Here is a 17526-nt window from a genome sequence, read left to right as displayed (position 1 = left end):
TTGATTTATTGAAACCGATGGTGATAGAGATTATGGTGCTTGATGTATCTGTTATGGAAATGGATTCTTAGGTTTAGAAGCCAGGTTTTCAGAAGAAAAAAAATTCTTTGAGGAAGAAGATGACCCATTTAGAAAACGGGTCAATTATTAAAAAGGAAAAGAAATCGGGTTTATTTATCTTTGTTAAACGGGTCAATTGACCTAGTCAAATGAGTTAGGTTTTTTTTTAGCCCATCATTAAAAATGACTTATTGGGCTTGTTAAAACACCTAAACGGTTAATATAAATATAGGGTTTCTCCCAAAGAATATAAGATATTAATAATTATCACCAAACTTCATGTCTAACTTTAGAACAATAAAGCCCAAATTTAAATAAATATAGATAATTTTTTGGGCTAACCCAATGTTTCTATTATTACTAATAATGTTACCAAATTAACCCAACAGTAGAAATTAAACCCAAGAACAACTTTTACAAATCCAATATTCAAATGAATGGAAGCTTGATTGATTGGTGGACATGATACTAGAGCTAAACTCGAACTCATATCCAATTCAAATCATTATGAGACCATCTTGCTGATGATGATAAATAAATAAATAAATAAAATTATGTATATACATACATTATAGTAAATGAATAATAGTAGGAAAGACCGTTTCATGAATAATTATTTTAGATGACCTTCCCTAAAAAGAAATTTTTTCTTTCTAAATCAAGAAACCTTCTTAAAACAGGAAAACTTTCCAAAATAAAAACATTCTAAAAATCAAAATTTCCATTTTGGGAAACTTTTCAAGTACCCATTCTAGAATGTCCAAACATGAATTTTAGAATTTTTTAGAGTCATAAGTATAAGAAATACCAACTGATTAGGATACTTATGTATTCGATATACATACAAAACAAGAAAGGTTAAACTTATTTTTGCGAGTAGTTTGAGGTAGGTGGCAGTTTCCCTTTGTGTTTTCAAAATGCCAAATATGAATTTATCTTAACGCAAGTTCTACTTTGTTATATGCAAATTGGGTCATGTATGACTATTTGAAATATTTTGCTATGCTATAAAATGGAAAATAAGTGGTTTGTTTTCATGAAATGAAAGAAATATGTGTGTGATGTATAAAATGAATTTATGTTATGAAAAGCTCTAAATGGTTATGAAATGGACAGTAGGGACTATAGTCCTATTATGTTATGTTGTCCCGATTGACATATATTATGTTATGTTATGTGGTCAAGGAATAATCATGAAACCTCTTAGTCAGCCTCCTCGAAAAGGCTTAATCTCTAGGTTGAGTACTCAAAAATCGGATATTATATGTACCAGTTATAAGATGATGTGAAATGTTTTGTGATATTAGAATTGCTTAAGTACAATTACGTTATGCTATGAAGTTCAAATTATTATTGCCACTTACTAATATTATGTGTTATCAATTTGATGTCTTTATTGAATAATCATGCATGGGAAGGGTGTACTATGTTATACTATAACTACATGATCCAACAGAGGTGTAGTAAGTACATATTGAGTGTTCATTGCTCAACCAATTCTTTGATATTTTTGTAGACCTCAAGGATTATGAAATAGTTTACGTGGAAGACCCGGAAGATGATTTTTACTAGATTATATAATCCTAAAAGCTAGTAGTTATATCAAGCTTGGTTGTATTAGAATATTGATATTCTTAAACCTATCTTTACTAGATGCTAAGTGTATGGAGTCATTTGAGGATTTTAGGTTATGTCCAGTTTGGATTTATAACGAACTATAACTAGTTCTGTTGTTATTATCACTTTCCAAGTTAGTGTTATAGGTTTCAAATGTTGCCTTGTATTTCTCGAGTGAGACTTGAGGGTACGGTGGATGTCATGTGTCTGGCATGTGCGAGCAGGAGGCATGACATAAGATAGTCTCATAAAAAATTGAGCCAAATATGAGTTCGAGTTTAATTCTAATATCATGTCTGCCAATCAATCAAGCTTCCATTTATTTGAACATTGGCTTTAGATAAATAGTTTAACACTGGTGAAGAGGGGAGAGGAGGAGAAGGAGAAGGGAGGGAGGAGGAGAGAAGGGAAAAAAAAAAGAGGGATGAAGTGGTGGTGGTGTTGGATATTTTAATAAAAATATCATTATTATTTTGAATTCATTCACATGCTTTTTTGAATTCAAATGCAATGAGTTACAAATTTTGAAATGAATTTTCAGTTACAAGATCACCATTAAAAATGTAACTTATGAGATTTATGTCTTGTTTTTGTAACCTATGTAATGATTAGGTTTTAAGAATTGATTTATTAAATTTTGACTATTATACAATGACCTAGACCTTTTCAAATTTTGTAACTGAAAAATATGACACATTTATTCCATTTAATGATGGTATTCTAATACTCCTAAAATTTTAACCTATAAATAGAGGCCACTATCAACTAAGTTTGACACACTTTTTTGCTATCTCAAAAAACTATCTTTCTCTTACTTCTATTGGGCATTAGTTAGGTGTTGAGAAGAGCTCTAGCTTCTCTAAATTGTATAGATTTAGTAGAAGCAACAGCATAAGCTGGGCTGTTGTATCCCAGAGGCGACGTGCCATCAATCTTCCACACCGGGCATAATCCCGAGAGGGACGCAAATCGTCTTAAGAGAGCGACCTACTATGCGCCTCACTTAGCCAAAATTACTTTATTTCTCTTTCTTTGACTTTTGTTTTGCAGGTTGATCGTGTATATCAAGTTCTAAAGGAACAACAATTTAAGACGATTCGGATAACATGGAAGTTGCAAGCAATGTTGCAAATGCTACAACTATTGGATCTAGTGATCTCAACAAACCATTTCGCTTTAGTGGCCAACACTTCAAAAGGTGGGCCAAGAAAGTGATGTTATATTTGAAGCTAATGAAGGTTGCTTGGGTCTTAGCCACAAAGAATCCAAAAAAGATAGGCACCAGTTCCATGACTGATGAATAAAGGGAGAATCATGCCAAACAAGTCCAAAAATGGGAAAATGATGTGGAAGATTGCAGAAATTATATCCTTAATTGTTTGTCTGGTGAACTTTATGATTTTTATTCTTCATCTTATACTTTAGCAAAAAGAATTTGGAGAGCATTGCAACAAAAATATGATACTGAAGAAGCAAGCTCGAAAAAATATGCTTGTAGCCGTTATTTCAAAGTTTCAAATGGTGGAAAACAAGCCAGTACTAGAGCAAGTTCATGACTTGCAAATGATTGTCCATGAGATTGAATCTGAAGGAGTCAAAATCGATCCACAAATGCAAGTTGCAGCCATCATTGACAAACTTCCAACATCATGGAAAGATTTTCAGAAAGGGCTACGTCATAAGCAACAAGAATTGACAATAGCAAATCTGATGGCAAGGTTGCGCATTGAAGAAGAAGCTAGAAAACAAGACAAAGGTGAAGAGTTCAATGGGAGTACTAAGGTAAACTTCCTAACTTCTAGTGAGAATGTCTCTAAGGGTCAACAAGACAATAAAAGGCCTATTTGAAGCCTAGAGGGAAGAATATGAAAAATAAGTTTTCAAAAAATTATTTTATCTAGAAAAAGTCAAATCAAGGCCCTTCAAAACAAGTTTCAAATACTCCAAATTTTGGAAATAATATGAATAATAGAGCTTGTTTTGTTTGTGGAAAATTGGGTCATCGTGCAGAAAATTGTCATTTTAGAAAATTTGGACCCAATTTTAAGCCACAAGCTAATGTGACTCAACTAATTGAAGAGTCATTTGTGGCTATGGTTTCTGAAATCAATTTTGTTGGAAATACTGAAGGGTGGTGGGCTGATTCTGGTGCCTCTAGGCATGTTTGCTGTGATAGAACTTCGTTCAAAAGTTAAGTTTTGCTAGGAGATTCGCATACAACCAATGTTCTAGGCATGGGCGAAGTTGAACTAAAGTTTACTTCTGGGCGTGTCTTGACCCTAAGAGATGTTCTTCACGTTCCTGAAATTAGGAAGAACTTGGTTTCTGCTATCTTCTCAATAAGGCTGGTTTTAAGCAGTCTATAGAATCTGATCAATATGTGCTTACAAAGAATGGTACCTTTGTTGGAAAAGGTTATGCTTGTGAGGTATGTTTAAACTTAATGTTGAAGTGAATGAAATTTCTACTTCTGCTTATATCATTTCTTGTATAAATATGTGGCATGCACGTCTTTGTCATATAAATAGCAAATACTTAAAAAATATGAGCCACATAGGGTTAATTCCAAAATTGCATAATGAGTTTGAAAAATGTGAATATTGTAGCATGACTAAAATAACTAAACAACCTCATTTGAAAGTTGAAAGAAAAACAGAGTTATTAGAATTAATACATTCTGACATTTGTGAATTTGAAAACATATTAACATGTGAAGGTAAAAGATATTTTATCACATTTATAGATGATTTTTCAAAATATTGTTATGTCTACCTTATGAAACATAAAAGTGAGGCTTTTGAGAAATTTACTATTTTTGTTAAAGAGGTTGAAAATCGTTTTGAAAGAAAAATCAAAAGATTTAGAACAGATAGAGGAAAAGAATATGATACTATTGGCCTTATAAATTTTATCAAATCATCAAGAATAATACATGAGGTTACTCCACCATATTCACCTCAATCAAACGGTGTGGCTGAAAGAAAAAATAGATCTTTGATAGATTTAATAAATGCTATGTTAGCAAATTCGAGTGCACCTAAAAATTTATGGGGTGAAGCTATTTTAATAGCTAATTATACTTTAAATAGAGTACCACGGAAAAAAGATTTAATAACTCCTTATGAATTATGGAGAAACAAAAAACCCAATATTGAATATTTTAGAGTATGGGGTTGTTTAGCATATGTAAGAATTTCTGAACCAAAAATTCCAAAATTAGGAATAAAAGCGATTAGATGTATATTTATTGGATATTCTTTAAACAGTAAAGCATATAGATTTCTAGATCTAGAAAACAATGTAGTAATTGAATCTCTAGATGCAATTTTTCATGAAGATAAATTTCCATTTAAAGATAGTAGGGGTATAAAATTGAATGAATATAGTGAAAAATCCGAAGAAGCTAGTTCTTCTAATGCTAAAGGTTCAACTAGAGGAAAAGAGCAATTGAGAACCAGTAAAAGGAAAAGGACACAAAAAGATTTTGGTCCTGATTTTCAAAATTATAATGTAGAGGGGGATCCTATAACTATTTCTGAAGCTTTATCATCTTTTGATTCTGATTTTTGGAGAGAAGCAATTAATGATGAAATGGAATCTTTAATGTCTAATAAAACTTGGAAATTAGTTGATTTACCTCCTGGATGTAAAACTATTGGTTGTAAATGGATATTAAGGAAAAAATTTAAACCTAATGGCACTATAGATAAATATAAAGCCAGGCTTGTTGCAAAGGGTTTTAAGCAAAAAGGAGAGATAGATTTCTTTGATACCTTTTCACCAGTTATAAGAGTAACTTCTATACGACTTTTAATAGCTGTAGCGGCAATTCATGAATTAAAAATACATCAAATGGATGTAAAAACAGTTTTTCTTAATGGTGATTTAAATGAAGAGATTTATATGGATCAACCCGAAGGATTTATTCAACCTGGTTTAGAAAATAAAGTTTGTAAATTGAATAAATCTTTATATGGACTTAAACAAGCACCTAAACAATGGCATGAAAAATTCGATCAATGTGTATTGACTAATGGCTTTAGGTCAAATGAGAGTGATAAGTGCATTTATTATAAATCGTTTGGAGACTCTCATGTGATAATTTGTTTATATGTTGATGATTTATTGATATTTGGGACCAATTTGCAAGTAATTGAGGTTACAAAAGCATTACTTAAAAGTAATTTCAAAATGAAAGACTTAGGCGAAGCTAATGTCATACTTGGTATGAAAATTACAAAAAATTCAGAAGAAATTTTTATTGATCAATCTCACTATATTGAAAAAATATTAAATAAATATAATTATTTTGATTGTAAACCAGTTTGTACACCCTTTGATTCTCATATGTGTTTATTTCCTACTAAAAATGATTCTGATGTGATAAATAAAAAAGAGTATGCTAGTATAATTGGTAGTTTGAGATATGCAACTAATTGTACTAGACCTGATATTGCATATGCGGTTGGTGTACTTAGTAGGTTTACTAATAAACCCAACTTTACACATTGGAATGCAATTCATAGAATCATGAGATATCTTAAGAGAACTTTAGATTATGGTCTATTTTATAAAAAATATCCTGTTATACTTGAAGGTTTTAGTGATGCAAATTGGAGTTCACAATCTAGTGATTCTTTGTCCAATACTGGTTATTTATTTACATTGGGAGGTGGAGCCATTTGTTGGCAATCCAGAAAACAACATATAATTGCAAAGTCCACCATGGAAGCAGAGTTAATTGCTCTTGCTTCTGCATGTGAAGAAGCAGTGGTTACGTGATTTACTATCTGAAATTCCAATGTGAAATAAGCCGATACCTCCTGTTTTAATACATTGTGATAGTACCGCTGCTATTGGCAGAGTTCACAATAAATATTATAATGGAAAATCCAAATCTATAAAGAGAAAACACAGTACTGTGAGATCATATTTAAATAATGGTTCATTAACCATTGATTTTGTGAGATCGGGCGATAATCTTGCCGATCAACTTACAAAAGCTCTGGCTAGAGAAAAGATCTGGAAAGCATCAAGAGAGATTGGATTAAAGCCCAAAAATATAAAAGCTACCTATGAGGATACAACCACCTAGGGACTGGAGATCCCAAGAACTAAGTTGGAGATAAACGAATCATAGAGTCGCTTGTTGTAATACATGCAAATTTTTAGTCCAATCATACGATGCTATGCATGTAATTCTGTGACGTATATGAGAGGTTGAGAACTAATCTCTTAATGAGTTCTATAGCCCTTATGGGTGGGATGTGTTAGTCACAGAAACATCCTTGATAGACTCACCTATATGAGTGTAAGGGTGTGGCCGCCCTTATGAGAATTTGGGCTAATTCTCTAGAGCACTCATGAACATTGGGGTAAAGTACATGGCCATAATGTATTGGCTTGAAAAGCTCGGTTAAGAACACCGAGAATATCATGTGTGTTAAGTTTTCTACGTTTTCCTCAAGTAATCATAGTTTAAAGGCTAAGTCCACTATGATTCTAATATGGGAAAACTGAAACACTAAGTGAAAGTTTAAAGGCATTGCTACTTTCATAAGGCATGATGTTCTCACTATATGCCCAAATTATTTTTATTAAAATAAGTGGGGGATTGTTGGATATTTTAATAAAAATATCATTATTATTTTGAATTCATTCACATGCTTTTTTGAATTCAAATGCAATGAGTTACAAATTTTGAAATGAATTTTCAGTTACAAGATCACTATTAAAAATGTAACTTATGAGATTTATGTCTTGTTTTTGTAACCTATGTAATGATTAGGTTTTAAGAATTGATTTATTAAATTTTGACTATTATACAATGACCTAGACCTTTTCAAATTTTGTAACTGAAAAATATGACACATTTATTCCATTTAATGATGGTATTCTAATAATCCTAAAATTTTAGCTTATAAATAGAGGCCACTATCAACCAAGTTTGACACACTTTTTTGCTATCTCAAAAAACTATCTTTCTTTCACTTCTATTGGGCATTAGTTAGGTGTTGAGAAGAGCTCAAGCTTCTCTAAATTGTGTAGATTTAGTAGAAGCAACAGCATAGGCTGGGCTATTGTATCTCAGAGGCAACGTGCCATCACCTTCTACACCGGGCATAATTCCGAGAGGGGCGCGAATCGTCTTAAGAGGACGACTTAGTCCGCACCTCACCTAGCCAAAATTACCTTATTTCTCTTTCTTTGACTTTTGTTTTGCAGGTTGATCATGCATATCAAGTTCTAAAGGAACAACAGGTGGTGGTGAGAGAGGGAGGAGGAAGGGAGGGAGAAGAAGAAAAGGAAAAGAAAAAAAGAAATTTTTTCTTCAAATCATCGAATGTACAAAAATTTTTCGACAATTTCTATAGTAAATTATAGTAAAGTTCTATACAAAACGGGTTGTTTTCTTTGTGTCTTTCATTAAAGCTGATATGGACAAAGTATAATTAATCTGTTGAAAAGAGTTAAAGCCCATAAGGTGGGAAATCAGTCTGAGTATGTTACTCATTCATGTCTTCAGAACTTAATGCAAAATGGTCATCCTACAGTATTTTATGTTTTCTCCATTGCTTAAAAAAATCAAAGATTTTTTCGTTAATATCATCATAAAATCACGCCATGTTGCAAATATATATATATATATAACCCTGTTAAGTTTGAAAGGGAAGATACTTTTGGAATTCGGAAGTTTTCTTCTTTTGATCACTGATTTAATTCTTTAATTAGGATTGGCACGTCACTGATGTAAAATATTCTTCAAAAGAGAAACAAAGGGCCCTATTGAAATATTATCTTAATAAATCCTAGTGAGATGCATGATGCCTTTCAGTCATTACAAATTGAACATGTTAACATTTGATGTGAAAAACTCATAAATTAAATAGGAAACTCAAGTCAAAAATAAGAGATGAAATAAAAGCTATTTTACATACCCAGAAACTCAGTGCTTAAGTTCCATGATAATCTTCACTCTTTAAACTAGAACTTTGAATGAATTCTATCAATTTAAACCTTATTTCTTCTCCCTCCTCGGCCGCTGGGTGATTTTTCATAAGAAAAAAAAATGCTCCCCAAGTTTTGTTCTCTGGTTCTCTGAAAGCAAAGAATAAGAAACAATTTGGATGGTGAAAGGATGGTAGACGAAAGTTCTCTGAGCCACATACTTTATTAGCTAATAGAAATTATAAAATAGAAAGAATTCTATTTTTAGGTGGATTATTATTGGCAACATAGAATTCTCACTTAAAGACGGATCCTACGTGGATGGTTGGGACTGTGTACCCATCGAAGTGAGGCGACTGAGGATTTGATGCAGTTCTTGACACTTGTGCAGACCAACTTAAAAAAAAAAAAAAAAAAAAAAAGATAAAGCAATGACCAATAATTATTGGTTCATCATATCCTGTAAATAGTAGTATCTGTTTAACTGGGAATGGGCTCAATGAACAGTGAATTGATGTAACTTTTCCTGGTTTCTCCCACGTGTGTATATTCGTCTTTGTGCTTATAAGCAACCTCCATCACACGTGCCAAGTTGAGAACTCGAAGGAGGACAGCCTTGGGAGGTAGAAATCCAGCTGCACCAGAAATGGCAGCAGAAGTAGAAGCACTAGGTTTAAGGAGATTTTGATTCATGAGCAGCCATGCATCCTCAACTTGTCGACGAAGTTCATCGCATGCTTGCTGCTCCGATACCCTGTGTTGCTTCATATAGCATTCCACCGCTGAAGCAAGCAATGTGCGCCCGTTCTTGTTCAAACTGCAAGTATGAGACACGCATACCATTCGACATTGTACAGAAATGGATTAAAAAGAAATGGATTCAGTGGATTAAGTGGACTTCGACATTGTACAGAAAAGGATTAAGTGGATTTCACGGAAATAATCTTTTTTTTTTCCCTTTCACTTTAGTTAAAAGAGACTCTAAAACTTACAAGAAGAAAATATTATGGGAGAGTTTTAAGAGTTGAAGGATATAGCTGGCTTATGTTTTGTGAACCAAACTTTAGCGAAGTACAAATTGTACCTTTTAAATTTGAAAAAAAAAATATAACTGGAATTATATAGCCTGTAAATTTGTACAAGTAATTTCAAAAGCTTTGACGTGAACATGAAGTTGTTACAAATTAACATGCAAACTGTTCACAGTACTTACGTTAATTCTTTTTCTTACTTTAGAATCTCTAAACATCGGAATATTATTAATGTGTAAATCATTATATTAACTATTTTTATCAGATGAAGGCCTTAAATTCGAGTGTTTTTTAATTAGACAAAAATTTCTATGACCGAGATCATTTCTATAGTTGAACCATATTTTTACCAGACCAAACAGTTCGGCCTTAGAGCATGATTATTTATTACATTGATGTTGTCGTTATTAATTTTGTAAGGTTATAGGAGACTAAACCCTCTAGAAACATGGTCTTGTCTGGCAATTGGGTTATTTGGGTGTTTGTTTGAAATTTTATATAGAATTTGTAGAAAATTTTTTTGAAGTGTGTAAAAACTGTTCTTTAAAAAAAAAAAATTTTTCCTTTTGTCCTCTTTTCTTTTTCCCTTTCTTATTCATCTTCCCCACCCCACTGCTCTTCTTCTTCCTCCCTCTCCACAGGCGAGCTGGCACTTGGCCAATGCCTCCGTCGACGACCCGCGCCAGCGGTCCTTTTTTGTTATTCCTTTTTTCTCTATCTCTCCTCCCTTTCTCCTCCTTCCTTTCCCCTCTTCCTCTCCTCCCCCTCTCCTCCTTCCTCTCCCCCACCACCTTCTCTCCCCTCCCTCCCCTAGCCACCCTCCCCCTCGCCCAACGCAACCAAATCTGGTCACGACGACTAGATCTGGTTACACTGGGTGGAGAGGAGGAGGAGAAGGAGAGGAGAGAGAGAAGAAAGGGGAAAAAAAAGGAGTTGCCGACGCCGGTGAAAATGCTGGTCAACAGTAGCCAGCGACGGAGATGGTGGTGGGTTGAGGTGGGGGAGGTTGAAGAACAAAGGAAGGAAGGTTTTTTTTTTTGTATATTTTTGAGTATTTTAAAATTTTTGAAAATTTTTTTGATATTACTATAATTAAAATTGTTAAAAAATTTATAAGAAAAACTTGGCAAAAGCTCCTTTGCCAATCAGGCGGGATTTTGGGTTCCAGACTTTTGTGGATGCCCCTGGTAACTGCAGGAGTAAGGTTTTTGCCCACATCAGGACTGGCTTGATTTGAGTTGTCCATTTTAATTTTATAAGAAGAAGACGAAAACTTCTTTTTGGATTTTCAAATGGATGATCAAGATCGGAGTTATATCCAGTTGGTTCAATTTGGACCGATAATTGTACTCATCATTACTCTATCCATGTAGATCAACCAGTCAACTATGTGTTGCTATGTATGATGGGTTTTGCATTACCGCATAGTATAACAAATTAATCTTACCTTACGCCCCACAATGTCGTCCCTGAGCCTGCAAATGATTGACGCAGCTCTTAAGATATCAGGGCCACTCAATGCCCAATCGAAGGCCTCCTTTGTGACAATGTCACCCCTGCATAGGAAAGCTATTATTGTAAGAGTGATGTATCCACAGGTTGCCAATCCAATTTGCATATATTCTTCAAATGTTGGTATATACCCTCTGTGCAGCCACTTAGCCTCAACAAAGTAGGCACGGACCAGAACCTTCATCTGCAAATTAGTTCAACAAAATGAGGTTTTAAAATTTCATGAACGATTCTGAGACTAACTAGATGGTTATCCTATGAGCAAATGTTCATACTGCTTCCTTTGCGTAATCAGTCCGATATGATGTTCCTTTGTTTGCCATCTCTTCCTCAATTTCTTCAAACAAATGGAGGAGTGCTACATAACAAATCTTCATATAATCTGGTAGTTGATTTATGCAGCCAACGTTCCATCTGCAAATGTTGTAACACATCGAATAACAGCAAATTAATGATCTTACTATAGTATACGTATCATTAGTGCCAAATTCAACAGTAAACATTTCATACCTTTCAATTGCTTCTGTTAGGATTACGAGTTCTTTAAAAGTCCCGTATGCATCATAGATGTCATCTATTATAGACGTTATTGCCGTAACTTTGGACATGATCTTTCTGGCAAGACTATATTGGGGTTCAAAATATACTCCTGCGATCCAGAAATAGCCCTCAACAATTCGATCTCTCGCAAATGGAAGCTTTCTTGCAAAGTCTAGTTCTTTCCACCACCTGAGATCCACTAGCCAGCAAGCATGCATCAATTTCTTAAAGTTTAAGGTAGTCAAAATCACATAAATAATTTTCTGTCTTCATTTATTTCTAGAGAAACAATTTTGCAAGAAACTTACAAGGAAATTTCTTGTAGCTCCTCTTTGTGCAGAGATTGTAGCATGTTAAAATCCAGCTTAGCCAGCTTTAATAAAGTTGAATTATGTGAAGGATCTTTTTCGTATATGGATATGTAATGCCTAGCCTCTAATCTTGGTAAACCCCTCCAATTAGGCTGCAATAGTGCGTGACTTACTAGCTCAGCTAGTGGACTGCTTAACTTGCATGGTAATGACTGAAGACGATCACTGGTAAAATCTAGGGCGAGATCTAATATATTTTCACCGTCGAATCTGAGATGAGCGGCTTCATAAAGTGCAAGCATGGCCGGCACATCATTAACCAAACTTTCTCCAAAATTTATTTTCAGCATCTAGGAATTTCGTGAATATTTCTGCATAATGGAAAAATGGTGAAAGAAAATTGTGATGGCAAAAAAACACAAAGTAGTTAAGGTTTCTAGGAATTGAAGTTTAAGGGTATAAATCTTTTAACACTATAACTCTTGCCTGATGAAATTCCAAACCCTTCTTGTCGTAGAATACGAAAATAGAGAGCAGCAATATAAAAGTGATCATTGTCCTCCCAACTCTGATGTTGATCATGCAACTTTTGTAAAGCTTGACTGATCTCCTCTTCAAATTGATATTCTATGCCAAGTCGTTGAATCGCATCGATAAATTGCAGCTGTTCCGATGAATTACTTGCAGTTTCATGACGCTTTGTCCTGACTTTTTCCTTCAGCTGTTCAACCTGCCCCTTCATAGAAGCCCATCTTGCCTACAAAGAACAAATATATATCCTTGGATGATGTTAATGTTTCTTTAGCGTAAAAGAACTGTTCTGTCTATACTATAGTAGTACCTCGTCGGAATCAGGGGAATGGAGGAGGAATTGGTTTCCCCAAATATCGGGATGAAAATGTGCCAAAGGACGATGAACATTTGATTCATGACCTTCTTCTCCCATTGGTTTTGGGTAAGAACAACGTCTATAGTAGCTTAGATGCAACGGTTGGAAAATGTTAAACTGCTAGGTTGCTTAGCACGATCGATACTGTTGCAAAAGTAGACTTGTAATCGCACATTTATAGCCAGGTATCCTTCAGAACAGCTGCTATTGATTTATGCCATTCAAATATTCGTAGACATAGAATATCATTTTAAAAAAACATAAAAGAATAAAAAAAAAGCATAGAATATCATTTTGAAGAAGAAATTGGTCAAGCTTTACAAAAAAAAAAAAAAAAATCCGTGAGAAACATTAGAATTAGGAGGACAATTTAAATTCTCAGATATGAAGTCAAATATGGACACAAGTAACAGAAAATAATTAGATAGAGAATATTATGTTTAATTATATAAGAATTTTGAACATACTTAACAAACAATGGTAGATTTGATAGATAAGATAAAATAGTTGAAGTAATTCCATTGATTCTTATCAAAATTAAGCATTCAGTTAAGATTTTTATGCTGAAAAAATTATACACAAGTTCAGCACTACTTAATAAGTTCAGCAAATGAATTTTCATTTATCAAACATTCTAAACATCTGAAAATTTGAAAAAATTCAGATTCAGCACTTTTTTATATTATCAAAGAGACTCTATATTAGAGATAAGGAATTCTTAAAGAGAAGTAAATATGTCCTTTTTTTTACTATATGTGAAAAAGCTAGTAGGTCTTATCTCCAATAATATTGCATGGGTCCAATGTTCATTCGTATAGATTAGCAATGCGTATATTAAAGTGTATTATATGAAAAGACACCTTCTAATTACTTATTTTGCCTGCTCGGACTACTAAGATATGGTAATCAGCACGCATTAAAAAAAAGATAAATAAAGAAAATTAGATTATGATCTCAACTCAAAATTTTAATATTTAACTAAATCTCAAGAGAAAATGAGCTTTTTTGCTACTGGAAATAAATTCTAGCCCTTGTCATTCTTACTCTAGATGAGGGTGATGCTATATGAAGTTGAATATCACATATAATTATTGTAGGTGGAGTTTCATAGAGAAATTTCTCAATTCTTCATTTCGGTTTCTGAAACATTCATAAACTTCTTCCTTTAACCATTCAACATAGTTGTCCAATACCATTTCTTTGGGAAAATTCACTACTCAATCAAATATTCGGGGTTTAAATTTCCGATAAGTCACACCCAGAATTGAACCAGTTGCATGATTTGTACGGATTTTCTTATTTGCTGATCCATTGCAAATAATAAGCTCACGTGAAGACCAAGTCGAAGAACCATTAAGTGTCTGTCTAACATGTGCTCATTAGGCACTTATTAAAAGATATTTTAGACGTCATATTTTTGAAAGTGTAACATTAATTAGAAAAAATAATTAAATACGAGGGAGGGTAGGTAACATTAAATAAGAAAAGTATATAAATATAAGAGAAGATAATAATTGTTAGTATATGTGTATATATATATGGGTTAATTACATTTACCTCCCCTGAGGTTTGACTATATTACCAATCAATCCCTGTAATTTGTCCAAATAACGGTCTTACCCTTTGAATGATCAAATATTTAACAAAAACCCCCTTAATGCCGAAAATGCCCTTATTGAGGCCATGTTGCATTAAAAAAAACATATTTTTATTTTATTAACCCTGAAGCAATCCAAAAAAATAGAAAAAAAATTTTGCTTATTATTTTATAAAAACCATATCTTTGCTTCCATAAATAATTTTGAATCAATAATTATTTTAAATCTTAAAAATGAATATTAAAAATTAGATAAATTGAAAGAAAAATAAAAAAGAAGCAATTATTTTAAATTCTCAAGTATGGTTCGAATTTGTGGTTCAAGGCATGTTGCGGAGAGCATAAGGCATGTTTTTCTCAATTTGAACCATACTTCAGGAATTAAAATAATTTCTTCTTTTTTTATTTTTCTTTCAATTTATCTAATTTTTAATATTCATTTTTAAGATTTAAAATAATTATTGATTTAAAACTATTTATGGAAGCAAAGATATGGTTTTTATAAAATAATAAGCAAAAACTTTTTTCTATTTTTTTTATTGTTTCAAGGTTAATAAAATAAAAATATGTTCTTTTTTTAATGCAACATGGCCTCAATAAGGGCATTTTCGGCATTAAGGTGGTTTTTGTTAAATGTTTGATCATTCAAAGGGTGAGACCGTTATTTGGACAAATTACAGGGATTGATCGGTAATATGGTCAAACCTTAGGGGAGGTAAATGTAATTAACCCTATATATATATATATATATATATATATATATATATATATATATATATATATATATAGCAGGTTAGGTAAATTTTAAATCTGTTAACGAGTGCCCAATGGACACATGTTAAAAAAAAAACCAACCAATAAAAAGGGTCATTGTGAAAACAAGAATCTTCATCCTTTGGAGTAGTAATTGAGATTTTTACAGCTGGACTAATTATGATTGTAGCACAAGACTAAATTGAATTACAACATCCAAAGGCAAGAATAACCATAAAGGCGGGATTCTCAATGTGGCGTACCATATTTTAGTATTGCCTCTTCAACTAAGCCCTTGGATATTAAGCCTTGAACTTATGGACAATCTTATCCTATTAATTCCTGAATTTACCAACAATTGAATTGAAATATTCAGGTTCTTGGAGCAACAATTCATACCACATGCCTCACGGCCCTATTTTGAGCTTGTTATCAAACATTTATCGTTATTGGCTGACATAATTTGATTTTATAAACGCATCCTTGTGGAGAAACATTTCTGCAATATTTTAAAAACCGGACCGTTAATTAAACCGGTGAAGTGAAAGGATCGAGATTCAATCGGTCGACCGGTTCAATCTCGGTTCAATGAATTTTTTAAAAAATAATTTAATAAATATATATATGCACAAAATAAGACATGTAATGGACTAATTTAATACTTTATATGATGAAAAGTTTACTATTTTTTAATAACTTGGATTTTTAAAAATAAATTTTTTAAATTTTAAGTTAAAACAAATAAATTTCATCTCAATTTCAATTATATCTAAATCCAACCCAAAAATATCACAATATTTTGAAATTATACAAAATTCACGTCTATGAGAATTTAGATATTCTGAACTTAAATTTTAATTTATGTTTTGTAATTTAGAAATTGCAATTTAAAGAAGGAAGTTTGGAGTTCGAAAGAAGCGAGTGATTCGAAAATAGAAATGTAAACTTGATAAGAAACAAAAAATAAGATAAAAGTGAGTGGTTGTGGCATTAAATAATTTGGGTTAAAAAAATAATTCTTTTTTAACTTTTTTCAATTTAATGGACAAAAATAAAATTAAAAGATGGAAGAAAACATCAATAAATTAAAAATAAAGAGGTTTGATAAAAAAGGGGAGTAACAAAAGAAAAGAGAATATAGAGAGAGAGAGAGAGAGAGAGAGAGAGAGTTGAAGATTAAAAAGAAAGAGTCATGAGAGGATGAGATTTTGTAAAAAAATAGAAAAAAGAAATATGAGTGTTTGTTTTATATAAATAAGTTATCAAAAAAAACTAATAAGATGTGATGGTGCAACAGTTAATACATTGATCTTTTATTACAAAAGTCTTGAGTTCGAATCTTTATAGTTGCATTTTGCAAAAAAAAAAAAAAAAAAAAGAGGGAAAGTTGAAAACAGAAAAAAAAAAAACCATCGGTTCAACCCGATTTGGCGGTTTCCACGGTTCGACTGCTTTTTGATCGGTTTTCAGACAAAAGTCAAACATGGCATAAAATCGGACCGGTGCCATGACCGATTCGCGGTTCAATCGATACCGGTCCGATCCAATTTTCAAAACATTGCATTTCTGTCAATCCATACTAAGAAAAAACGTGTAGCTCAGATAAGAAAAAACGTGTAGCACGTTTTTCCACGTTTTTTCAAAACATTGCATTTCTGTCAATCCATACTAAGAAAAAACGTGCACGTTTTTTCTTATCTGAACTACACGTTTTTTCTTAGTATGGATTGCTAGTTGGCACAGGTTTTGGATTTGACAAGGATGGTCTGATAAAACCAAATTGTGGAGACCAATTATGATAACCCATTTGATGATAAGCTCTAATAACGCCATGAAACATGTGACATTAAATGTTGCCAGATAATCTATGAAAAGTTTGTGGGGAAGTCCAATCCAGATTGGGGAAAAGAAATTTTAGGTCCCATTGAGCAAGAATTTTAGGTCCGAGTCTCTTGAATGGAGAGACAGACAATAGGAGATTTTTTACCCCTTATGAAACCCGACCCGGATTGACTCACGATTACATGGGACTCAAAGTGGCAACTAGACACCCAAGCTGCCAGCCTTTAGCCTGTCGGTCACCGCCAACTTAGCGGTGTGGGAGGTTAAGGGGTTGCCAAAGGTGGTCATCGAACCCTTGCCTCCCACCAAAATTTGTCACAATATGTGACAACCTTAATTGGCTTCTTTCGATGGAGTCTGTACTCACATCGAATCCCTCTCTGTAGATTAGACTAGATTAGGTTATAGGAATTCTACCGTTGTGAT

At 32.9% G+C, this 17526-nt stretch overlaps 1 pseudogene; it reads right to left on the bottom strand.

Moving 5' to 3' along the window:
• Nucleotides 1-9105: 9105 nt before the first annotated feature.
• LOC113739297 ((-)-germacrene D synthase-like) lies at nucleotides 9106-12785 on the bottom strand (annotated as a pseudogene).
• Between the last annotated feature and the right edge of the window lie 4741 nt (nucleotides 12786-17526).

Source organism: Coffea arabica, chromosome 4c, assembly GCF_036785885.1.
Source record: "Coffea arabica cultivar ET-39 chromosome 4c, Coffea Arabica ET-39 HiFi, whole genome shotgun sequence".
NCBI lineage: Eukaryota > Viridiplantae > Streptophyta > Magnoliopsida > Gentianales > Rubiaceae > Coffea > Coffea arabica.
This window is presented reverse-complemented; position numbering and strand designations above follow the sequence as displayed.